We start from the raw sequence: 4818 nt of genomic DNA on the forward strand, positions 1-4818 counted from the left end.
GTTGTTGAAGCATTTGTGGTCATGAAAATTGGATTTGTATGGAAAGTACTCCACTACTCCCTTAAGTGTTTCTTTCTCTTATGTTGGATCAGGTACAAGAACAAGCTAAGGTTCACATTTAGCATTTTAGTTTAATATTCGTTTCTTGAAATTTGATCCATCCGTATATGTATATCACTTTATTAAGAGTGGTATTGAGTCGATACTAGTTTACAAAATACTGATATATCTATATTAAGGGGTATCAATATGTGAAGTACGGAGTAGTTAATAGAAAATGTAAGAATCATTATATTTCAAAATAATTTATAGGGTAAATGTAATCTAATAATCCCACCTTTAGTTGGTCTTCCATAAACAATCCCACCTTTTGAAATTCCAGAAATAATCCCACCTTTAACATGGATCTTCCATTAACGATCCCTGACCGATTGAATCGTTTTGGTAACCGGTTTTCTTAGGTTTTATGACTCGTGTCGATGTTTAATAGGTTTATTCTATTTTTTCCATAAAAATAAAAAAAAAGAAAAAAAGAAAAAAACAAAACCACTGCCGCATCCCTTCCCGGCAACCAAACTCAGGCGTCATCATCGCCCCTCCACATCACTGTAGCAGCCGCATTCCTTCAATTCCCCGGCAACCCAACTCAGGCATCATCTCTTCCCCGATAACCCTAATGGGCGAGTGATTGATTCAATCATCACCACGCATCATCATCACCACACGTGTTTCTTCTTGGTAGTGCACTTCATCATCACCACGCATCATCAACATCTTTCATCAATGGTTTAATTAAGCTCAATCATGGCAGTTGTATTGATTCAATTTCATTCATACCGTACAATTTCACAAGCGAAATATGGTTTTGGGTGATGATGTTCAGTTCATGTGGGGGTTAGGGTTTCAAATGGGGTCGGGTTTCAGCTAAGGTGAGGGCGGGGTGGGGCTGCAGCCAGGGGAAATGGTTGGGATGGTGGATTGAACTTGTCGCGGCGAAAGAATTCATGGTTGGTGGAGGAATGTGTGGGTGTTATTAGGGGGTTGCTGGTGGAGGAGTGCGTGGGTGTAAGAGGGTTGCAGGTGGAGGAGTGCGTGGGTGGTAACTGGTAAGGGGTTGCTGGTGGGGTTTTGTGAGGGTTGTGCCTGGTGCTGGGTGACTGGTGGTTGGTAAGGAGTGAGGAGTTGAGGAGGTAGTGGTTTGGGTGGCTCAGGTGGTAAACAGGGAGGGAGGTGGGAGGAGATGAATTAAAAAAATAAAAAAAGTTTGACCGGTTTAACCGGTAATAGGTCAAAAGGATCGTTAATGGAAGATCCATGTTAAAGGTGGGATTGTTTCTGAAATTTCAAAAGGTGGGATTGTTTATGGAAGACCGACTAAAGGTGGGATTATTAAATTACAATTTTCCTAATTTATATAGTCAAATTTAACATATATAATTTCCAATGCATTTGTGTGACTGTTACTTAGTAATATATACACAATTAAGTGTTTATAGAACTTATTAAAAAGTTATATGATTCTTCTACAAAAAAAAAAAAAAAAAAAAAAAAAAAAAAAAAATTGATATGATGATACTTCTATTTAAATACGTAGTATTTATTTAATAACATTTTTTATGATACGAAGTAACATTTACACTTAATAGGTTAGCTCAAAATAATAATTTTAAAGTTAATTATATGCAACAATAAGGCAATTTGATTTATAAAATAAGGAAAGAAAATAAATCCTTTAATTCCGTTCCGCTTTCGTTATCCCATATCATATCCAATAATAATTCGAGTACAGAAAGTATATCCGGATTGTTCTTATAGGGTAGCCTATCAAAAAAGTGTGAGTCATGATGTATAAGAGGTGTGGCTTGATGCACAAACGAGAACAGGTGCATGAACCTAGCTAATAAGGAGGAAAAGTGGATTACTTCTCTAAAAGTCACTTGTCCGGACCACCGTAGAAATAGATTGATTGCTCATTCTTTTTTCCCGTCTTATCGCTATTCATATGGTTTGTGTCATAAATTTGTGTTGTTGTCATTTTATTTTTATCAACAGTATATTTTATTTATCTTTTGTTCTTTTGTTTTATTTTGTACCGAGTATTTATTATCATTAGGAGACCAAGGAAAAAAATTGCCATAGTTTGTGTTAGGAAATAAGGGTGTAATTGTGTTTGATTAATGTGCAACAAGTCAATAAAAAATAAGATCGAATGAGAAAAGCAATAAAGAAGATAAGCAAATAACATAAGGATTTACGTGTTCAGTCAAGATAAACCTACAACCCCGGGTGGGGGATCCGAGAGTTTATTCATTATAATGGAGAAAGAACGAGAAAAGAATACAAGGAGTCTTAAATCTAATGGCTAAAAAATGTATGATCTAATTGATCAATTAAAGGGTCCTTTTATAACACAAGAAAACCCTAATAAAAACGCTAAATTGTTCCCTAACTATACTCAAATAGCTGTCATATAAAAGATGTAATTTTAGGAAATCATCTCGTAAACAATTAAGCTTAAAACGGACCTAAAAAACCGTCCAACTCGTCCAGGCACGGACGTGCTATGTCGAGCACTTCGTTAGCATCGTTCCAGCTTCGTCAGGTTAGGTCTTCGTAAAACGACCATAACTTTCTTGTTATTTAACGGAATTGAGTATATGACCTATCGTTGGAAAACTCTTGAACCAAGCTATCACCTCCAACTTGAATCGCCTAAAATTCACTTGTATTTTGAGAAATATTTGCGTTCAAAGTCTACCCTACTAGATTTCGAGTCACAATCTAACAATTTCTTAGATTAGACTTGAATAAAATGCTTATTTAATCAGGGGCCGTATGTATCTAATACGGAGCATTAATTATTTACCCTTTTGTACATAGAAGTTTGTCTCTTTGATGTGAATGGGTTATTCTATTCTAGGCCAATAAATTAGTTCAATTTAGGGGGTTAAAGAACCGAGCTTGCTCGTGATTTACTTGAGATTTGGCTTGATTAAAGCTCAGTATAACTCGGGTGTAGCTCAAAATCTGAGTAAACACAAAATACGATCCCTAAACTTTGACAAAAGTTTGATTTTGGTCCCTATACTTTCAAAAGTCTGATTTTGGTCCCTCAACCACCAACGATTCATCAATTGTGGTGGCTATTTTAATGAGTCAGCAAAGTTTAGGGACTTTGCCATATTAATTGCTGACTGGACCAAAGTTTAAGGACTTCTAATGCTGATTGGACCAAATTTAGGGACTTTGCCTTTTTTAAGTCAATTGCTACTAAATATGTTAATTAACCATATTTTTAACTTTTAATTAATCTAATTATTTTACTCATTCTGCTCTTGAATTTATTTAACTAGAGTGTACCCGTGCAATGCACGAGATATATATTTTATTGAATGATATTACAAAAAATCTAATCACATTCAAATATGGAAAGTTAAATTTTATATGCTAACTAACTCTTATATGTAGCTGGCCACAACGTGTACCCAGTTATTATAGGAGTTATTTTATTAGTTTTATAGGGGTTATCCATTTAATGATATAGAGGTAACCTCGTTAATGTTATAAGGGTTATTTCATTAGTGTTATTGGAGTTACTTTGTTCTTTTGCAAGCAGCTTCACTGGTGACTTATTGAAGAAATGTATTGTATATTTATACTGTTGATGATTATTGGATTAACAATAAGGTAGTTATTGAACATTTTTTTAGAAATATCAATCAATGTACATGCCCTTGCTAATGCATGGATTATATTATACGTGAAGAAAACAACACAAAGTGAAATGTTGGTAATTATATAAAGTCCTTAAAAAAATAGTATGTTTAAAAAACGAAATTATTAGGATGGGTAGTAAACATGATATATACATTTTTTGTTTTCACAAAGTTTCATATGTGGATGGCCACACCGTGTGGTCGGGTTATACATCTTGGGGTTACTCAGTTGGTAAAGGGTTACTCGGTAAGGGGTCACTCGATCAAGGGTTACTTGGTCGGTCAAGGTTACTCTGTTAGGGGTTACTCGATAAGGGGTTACTCGGTCAATTAGAACTTCCTCGATTGGTCAATCAGGGGTTAATAAGTCAGGGGTTAATCAATTTTGAGTTACTTAGTCAAGGGTTACTCAATCGAGGCAAGGGTTACTCGGTTCGAAGTTACTATGATAGGGGCTACCTGGTTATTGATTTCTATGTGTTAGTCGGCCACACGATGTGGCCAGCTACACAAAAATCGTTTTATTTTGATTTTGATAATTATTAAATTAATAAAAAGGTGTGATTTAAAAAATATAAAAGATAACAATTGTAAATTTTTTAACGGAAAATAGTGGATCTCTATGGTGGTTGTATTTTTTATTTTAAATGAAGTACATATAATTATAAGATTGATTTTCAAGTGTTATGCGGAAAAGTTAGGAAAAAATTTGTACTATTATATAGATTCGTTGTAATTTTGGGGTTTCTAGAAACCACAATTTTGGTTGATAATAGTGGAAGTTAGTTGGAGATTTATTTTTATTTTTTAAAAAAGAAGAAGGAGGAAGCTATTTGGATTTAGGAGGATAGCGCAAAAAAAAAAAAAAAAAAAAAAAAAAAAAAAAAGTGCATGAGAATTGAGAATTGGGGTTTTGGAGAGACCTCATTCACTTACTCTTAAATTATATATTAGATTTCCAACATTAATTTTAATAACTTTATGTTCTCTCTCCTCAACTTCTTACCTTCCCCATTTTTAAAGCCCCACCACCCTACATATACATACCACTTCCACTGGCAGTGGTGGTGGTGGTGACTATTGTGGTTATGTTTACGTAACT

The sequence above is a fragment of the Chenopodium quinoa genome, unplaced genomic scaffold (assembly GCF_001683475.1).
Source record: "Chenopodium quinoa cultivar QQ74 unplaced genomic scaffold, ASM168347v1, whole genome shotgun sequence".
NCBI lineage: Eukaryota > Viridiplantae > Streptophyta > Magnoliopsida > Caryophyllales > Amaranthaceae > Chenopodium > Chenopodium quinoa.